The sequence below is a fragment of the Dipodomys merriami genome, unplaced genomic scaffold (genome assembly GCF_024711535.1).
Source record: "Dipodomys merriami isolate MVZ:Mamm:240054 unplaced genomic scaffold, mDipMer1.0.p SCAF_76, whole genome shotgun sequence".
Taxonomy (NCBI): Eukaryota; Metazoa; Chordata; class Mammalia; order Rodentia; family Heteromyidae; genus Dipodomys; species Dipodomys merriami.
Window position 1 is genome coordinate 603727 of NW_027206357.1, and position 8134 is coordinate 611860.

General features: G+C 34.7%; 1 pseudogene; it reads right to left on the reverse strand.

Moving 5' to 3' along the window:
• Window positions 1-813: 813 nt before the first annotated feature.
• LOC138818453 (U6 spliceosomal RNA) lies at window positions 814-912 on the reverse strand (annotated as a pseudogene).
• Between the last annotated feature and the right edge of the window lie 7222 nt (window positions 913-8134).

Here is an 8134-nt window from a genome sequence, read left to right on the forward strand (position 1 = left end):
TCAGGATCAGCCAGTCTGACACTGATACCTCAGGGGTCTTTGGTGCGGGTGATCTGCAGACAACTCCCTGTGTCTCTGGGCCACCGGCAGCTCCCACCAGGCTGGGCTGGCCATGGCTTGGCACGCTGCTTTGTGGCCAATAGACGTTGCGGGAGGCGTCTTCAAGCTTCTCTGTTGTGAAATTCTTTTCAACTCCTGTTTTTCTCTGGATGTTGATTTTGTTGTTGTTGTCGGTCTCTGGGGGAGATTAAACGAACTCAAACTCTCTTTTTGGTTGGGGAGAGCTTTGGCGTTCCCCTACTTCCCCGTCACCATCTTGGAACCCCTCGAGTTTTGCTTTTTTTATTCAGAAATAATTTTAATTTATCTGTTGAAATGAGTACTAAAGAAACTAAAGATATTTCTGGTGCTTATGTGAAAAATTATACTTTAAAATATTCTGTATTCTGTTTGTATAATGCCCATAATCTATTTTATTCTTTCCTAGATATAAGACTTTGAATTCTACATTGTTTTTTAATATATAGGTTCATTAATAAATGTGTCCTTTCAGATTGCATTCCATACCAAAACAGTTTAAGATTCCTTTTTTACTAGGTCCTTATAGTATATTTCTTTGGAATAAAATGACAATGTTGTCTAATTTTAAAAGTTTTATAACAATTATGCTATGTAAAGGCCTTTCTAAGGTGAAGATTTAATGCAATGATGTCAAACTAACTTTTATTTATATGAATTACATGTATTATTACACTTGTAATTTTGTAATCAACTTTTTAATAATTGTTTTTCATTTCTTGCATCTGAAGAATGAAAAATCTGGAATAATTCACAGATTTTCATTTCATCCTTTGCAATTGCCATGTTAATCTCTGTATTGGTGTAAATTGGGTACATGTGCTGCTGAAGCATGTAATGTCCTCTAAGTTTAGGTAGTTAATGATGCAATATTTATACAGGATTATATCCTCGGGTGCCTGTTTGTAACAAGGAAACCTTATTGTTCCTAACAATGCTACTGATCTTATTTCCCTAAAATTCTGTGTATAATGGAAAATAATTATATTGTTCAGTGGATTGCTCACATTTGTAATTTTTTTGTCAATGACTATTTTAAATCTTTTTCATTTTAGTTTAATCATATTTTGAAGCCTTTTTAGCTAGGTCCAAAGGGGATGGCTTTTTCAAGTACTTATTTATTCAACTGAGTTTCCTCTGTGTAGCTAACGGATTCAAAGTAAGCCTTGCTTAAGAGCTACTTCTAAACTTCTGCAGTTGAAATTTTCCCAAATACGGTCTCATTGGCACAAATGTCTACCTGACACCTTACCCTTCTTCCATGAAGGATCAGACCAACCAGAATATCTTACCCTGATCGTATAAATTGTCTTACTTGAACAAAATAAATCTTAGTTCCAAGGGATCATAGAAAAATGAATATTTCAGACAGAACTTTTCAGACTAGAAGGTTTTTATCAAAATATAATTGTTTATTGTACCTTCCATTTCAAAAGTAGCTAAAGCCAAGAAGGTGAAAAAATTGTTCATATGCATGATTACCTAATGTACTGGCCTGATTACCATCCAACCAGGCAGGAATTTACACCACTGATTTTCTATCACCAAATATATTCCATAGCTCCAGGAGAAGTCCATATGTTTCTCCTCGTTATTAAGCCTTAAATTAGTAGTGTTTTAATCACAGCGTTTCCTCTTACCTCTAAGCTGTACATACCCGAATGGTAAAGCTTTAGTTCTAATTCTACCAAACAATGAGGTAGAGGTAATGGAATAATACTCTAAAACAGTTGCCTTTGATTCCCTAACCACAACAGAACAATGCAAAATATTTTCTTATAGATAATTATATATTTTATATTTATATGTGTTGATTTTATATTTCACACAGTGGATCTTACTAGAATTAATTGATAATTTGACAAGTGAATTTATATTATTCCAATAAATAGATTGGAATATAAATAATCAGGATTAGAATATATATTAGAATATAAAAAGTATCAATGCAATGTTTTCGGTATAAACTTGTGATACTTTCTACGGGTTTTTGGTCTTCTGAATTCACATGGTAAAAAAAACAATGTTGTTTTCCTCTAATCTATAAGGGATTTTACTCTACTGCTCTGTTTATTGTTTTAACTTGCTGGTCCCAAATTGTTTTTCTCCATATTTCTGAAGCATTCCTACCGATTATACTCAAATTTTGCTGATATGATGTCTAAAAGTTATTATTCTTCTACACTATCCATGGGTCCTAGGATCCCAGGTCCCAGTTATCCGCATCATCAGATAACTAGGGCAAAAGTTCCCACCTATGCTGATGCAACATGACAAGAGAAAGTAATTGAAGACGCATCTCAATTTCTCATTTTTTGTATTTCAGGGCCCCAATTCCTTGAAATGCAGGAATTAGCAGTGAGCAATTGGGAAATGCAAGGCAACTTAAAATGCAAGATGAAATCACAAAATGTGAAAGTACAGAAATTCAAACTTTCAATTTTCAGATGACCATGCCATATGAGTGAAAAAGACCACAAATGTCATAAGATTATTTGTAATACCCTTCTCCTAATGATTAATAAATGATTTCAGTCCAGTATCAGCAGGCTAAAAAATAGTTCCTGAACGATAGATCCATAATTGGTCTACCAATGCTAGGAATACTTGACATAGAGGTGAAATATAATTCAAAAAACATTAATTGAGAAGATCCTTAGTGCTTCAAAACACTGGTACTTCAGTAAACTTGGCTCTGTAGTATAAAAATGTTGTCATTCTCAAACAAATGATAACCTACATTTAATCTGCTGAAAGTATATTCCTTTTCAAAAAAACTTTTAAAAATCACCTTTGCCAAAATAACACTTTACAAGTGATGATATTTAGTGAGGTTACTAGTCTTTCAAGTGTAGGGAGCAAGTTTCAATAGAGTTGATTTATTCACCCAGCACTAATGCCAAACAGGTTCAACCATTCATTAAAGTTTAGGAATAGTACCCCCCCACACCATTTGTGTTTTTCAGTAGGTTCCTTCGAAAATTTGTTAAATAGATCAGCCTCCAATATTTCAAACCAAAACATTAGCTAATAAAGTAAATTTCATCACATAAGTACATTTTAATAAGTCATGAATAGTTGCCTTATCATATGGTGTTTTATGTTTTCCCTATATGTGTAACATACTAAGAAATATGACTTTAAGTCTTGAATATGGGTACTCATCAGAGATTTGACAAACATATAATCTGTCTTCTATTTCTATCATATTCCTCTACAGTAGTAAATTTTAGATTTCTTCTTTTGCCAATACTTATAGGTAGTTGAAAATATTATCCCATGTAAAATAAAAAATCACACACTACTGTACAAAGCCATTTATAAAAACTGGTAGTTAGGAATACATTCTAAGCCATTTTTAAACTTTCTTGTTGACTATAGATTAATCTTCCAAATGGAGGACAATGAAATCATGTCTAGGTGCTTCATTTTTCCAGTCTTGCAAATTGTTACTTCAGATGAATGAATTATGGAAATATAAGCTGACATCAGTTCAAGTATATGCAGAATTGAAACTCCAGGGAATGTATATAAACCTTTCAAAGTACTAACAGACAGTTTAACAGAATGACTATCAGGAAATTGAATTAATAATAATAATAGTAAAGGAATAATAATAAAGCCATAGAATGAATGAAGAATGGAGCAAGGGGCAAGTACAGCTAGAATACATAATATATACATGTGAGAAAGGAAGTGGTAAATCAGAAATAAATCCTGTAGAAGGGGTTGGTTGAGAATGATAGAAGGAGTGACTCTGATCCCGGAACATTGGACAATTAGATGGACATTTTTGTAACACACTTTCACATTTTTTTTTGAAATTCAGTGAAAAAACACAACAAAAAACAAAAACACACAAAAAGCACAACCAAACAGCAATCTCTATAGAGTACGATTATGACCTCTCAAAATTTTAAATAGTTAATGAAGGACAATCTTGGGAAAAGCCTACAAAGCTGTTCGAAGTGAGCAATTTGGGGTAGAGGAGAATTTTTAACAGATTTAAATAGATTGTTTAAGGTTATAAATCACCTACATCTGCTGCAAATATTTTCTTCTGCGAGTTCTCTTGGTCTGAACTGGATATTCCAGTCCTGAGACACAATTGATAGCTTGTGAAGATAGAATAGAAGAAACAAGATCAAGAACCCATTACTCCATTGGAGAGGAAACAGTCTTCTACGTTTTCTCTCATTTCTATTGACTACTTTTATTCATAAGTTTAAGTCAAGTGATTTGAATTAAATATTTCCTTCTTTGTTCTGGCAAAGTAATTGGTCAAAATAATTCACTAAATATTATTAGCCATTTTTTTCTATCATGCTCTTTTCTTGTCCAAGCGAGTCCATTAAACTTCCCCCTTGCATTTGGTTGCCACGGAAACCCAGCATCAATGTTAATGAGGACAATCTCTAATGTAAAACTTTGTCTCCAAAATACCAGTCCAAGAAGCTGTGATCACAAATATTTAGCTATACATTTTTCTTTTTTCTTTTACCTTAAAAGTCTTCTTGTGTCTAAAGTGCCCTCAAAAATAAATAGTCTGCCAATTTTTGGATCAATCACTTATAACCTCAAAGATATTTTGCTAACAAGATGTTTAGAGGAAACCGAAGAATACTGCACTTTTATTTTCTCTCTTAAGACTCTCCTTAGATACCATATCAGGAACAGTGAAGTTATTCTTTGCAAAATTATTTCAATAGATTATTTTTTTCTCTTCATCTTGCATTTGCTCAACAAGATGTATGGAGAAGAATAGAGTTGAATCACCCATACCATGGATGACAGTGTCTTTTACAAAAGGACAATCCTCCTATGACCTATTTCTCTGTCTTCCACTTAGCTCTTGCCTGATTTCCAACTAATCACAGATTCTTAGCTTCAAGTCTAATGAAGGTGAAGGACTATAAGGCCTCCCCCATTGCTACATTGTAGGGCTAGATCTCCGGCAGGAGGTAAGTGTGAACGACGCACTCAAGGAACACACGTTGGGAGAAGAGGCTTAAGCAGGTCTGGTTTATTTCTGCACAAGGGTTGGGATTTTATAGACCCAGCTTTCCCAACGTCCTGAGTCCTTCTCAGCCAGTTACTTAGCAGGGAGTTGATGATGGGTACTGCTTGGTGTCAGGCACTGATTGGTCCCCCGGGGGCATGTAGGGAGCATGGACAGCTCATGGCTGTGAAGCTAGGCAGACGTGCCTGTGGGTGCGTCTCTATGAGCAGGAAGTGTACTTCAACTGCTACTCTAGCTGACTCAACCAGATCTGACCGGCTCTACCCACAAATTTCCCCTTTTCTTTTAAAAGGACCGTCATTATGGTGACCCGTCATTGGAGGCATTTTTGCCAGGAGTGCTAGCCTTGAATAATTCCTAGGAGAGTAAGCCCTACAAGTTCACGGCCTCCCCAGATGACCAAAGAGGATGGCGAAAACCATTGTTGTAACTTTTTAAGCACATCTTCTAAAAAGGAGACAGTGGGAATAAGCTGAATGGTGGTCTGGTTTAGGTGGGTAACATCATGCAGCAGGTTTTGGTTGAAGTTTAAGTACTTAAGGGACTTAGGGCCTTTGATGTAGTTACTAAGTTCAGTGAAATTTGGTGCGGGAGTGGAAAGCTGAGAGACAGAAGTAGTCATAGCATTACATAGTCCTCCTTGTTGTAATCAAAGAAACGTAATCTGTTCTTGGAGCAAGTCTATTTGTTGTTGGAGCACAAGGAGGGATCCCTTAAGATGATTGGCAACTTGTAAATGTTATAATTCTATGGATGACAGTTGAGGAATGAGCTGGTTTATCTGTTGCACGGTGGACACGCTTTGGGACAGCAATATAGCGGCAGTGGTAGCTGAAGCCACTCTAGCGATGATTGCCACCCGATTGCAAGGATCAATCCTACTGCTCTTTTAGTGCGCGGATGAATCAATTGAACCTGGGAAATTGAACCTTGTTACAAATAGGCAACCAAGGATATATGCCTGTCTTAAGATTGCATCATTAATTACTTAAGTTTACAGTATACTACATGCTTCAGCAGCAGGTCTACCCGAATTACAATACAGAGATTTACATGGCTCTTGCACAAAGATCATATGAAAATTTGTGAAGTATTCCATATTTTTCATTCTTCAGATGCAAGAAATGAAAAACAGTTATTCAAAAGTTGATTACAAATATACAACTGTAATAATATATGTAATTCATAGAAATAAAAGTTAGTTTGACATCAGTGTATTCAATCTTCACCGTTTTAGAAAGGCCTTTACATAGCATAACCTTTATAAAACTTTTGAAGTAAGATAACATTGTCATTTTATCCCAAAGAAATAAAATTCTATAAGGACCTAGGAATTAAAAGAATCTTAAAATGTTTCTATATGGAATGCAATCTGAAAGGACACATTTATTAATGAACGTATGTATTATAAAACAATGTCGAATTCAAAGTATTATATCTAGGAGTGAATGAAATAGATTATGGACATTATACAAACAGAATACTAAATATTTTAAAATATACTTTTTCAGACAAGCACCAGAAATATCTTTAGTTTCTGTACTACTCATTTCAACAGATAAGTTAAAATTATTTCTGATTTAAGAAATCACAAACTCTATAGAAATCGTTAGATGTATACAAACAACTCGAATATATTTTGACATAAAAGTCAGGCAATTCACTTGGAAGAATACCATGGAATACATGAATTTTTAAAGTAACGTATTGCTGTTGCTTTGTATTGTGAAAATATTTTCTATGGACACGTAGGATGGACTGGCAATTTTGAAATTTAAGAAACTTAACTGATCCATTAGGACTTAGGAGAACAATTTGTACAGCTTTCCACAAATTCAAAGAGGTAGTGATACATACTTATCTTTTTGGCAATATCAAATTCAGTTTCTTCCACGTTGTGCTTCAGACCTGGCTTGATATAATGGTTCAACAGAAGGAGATCCAGCGTATCGGTGCTACATCTATTCCCAGCAGCAAGATGCATGGGGGTCAAGAGGCCTTTAACTTGGCCATTGGTATCTGCATCATGATGAAATAAAGAAGCCACTCTGTTATTATTCCATGTATAAGTACTGTGCAGGGATGTCCAGCCATTTGCAGTTATTGCATGAATATCTGCCTTGAGCCACCAACTCATGTACAATATCTAAGTGTCCACTGTAGGCTTCTCGATGAAGAGGGGTATACTCATCGTCATCCCTAGTAATCACATGAGGGGCCTTTTTGGAAAGTAGTCTCTCCACTGTAGTAAGGCGATTATTTTCAGCAGAACAAAGAAGAAATTTGCTTGGATACTATTTCATTTTTTTCTTGCAATTGATACCATTTATCACTTTTTCATCTTGTTCCTCAACTTCATCAGAATTGCCTAACCAGAGACTTTGAGTGCCAGTGATAATGAGCTGTCCATGTATTTCCCCAATAGTTCACATTGGATGAAATGGTCAGAAAATTCTGGTGAATTTTCTGAATCTGTTTTTTTCACTATTATTTATTTTCTCTTTTTTCATTTTTACTATTCTAAATTATTCTAACTGGAGAGTAGGGACTTGGTAGAGAGCAGAGGAAAGATTTTCCTCTGTATTTAAAGGTACAGACTGAAAATGAGGGCCAGTGTTGTCTTCATGTGCAGCTTATTCTAAGAATGAGAAAACAGGAAATAATGTCTTCTATGTAAATGAATTTGGATATGGCAAAGAAGAAAGTGAAATGATGCAACCAAAAATATAAAAGCAAAATAAATTAGGATAATTATGGAGCAATCATATTACCTATGAGAACCATGAAAGGGAGTGAGGAAGAGAGAGACAGATGTGCAATGATCTAGCTAGCCACAAAATCCATCCCTCTCATCAAATTATAGAGCAAATAAATTTATATTTTTAAAGAGATGGAAATAGAATTTAAGATCAGATGTCTCCATTGTTTTTAATTATATTCTTATTATCTTAAATACTTGTACAAGGGAATTTTCATTCAACATATCAGTTTTTTTAAGTAAAATGGATCTTTATATAACTTTTCCACACCCTTCCA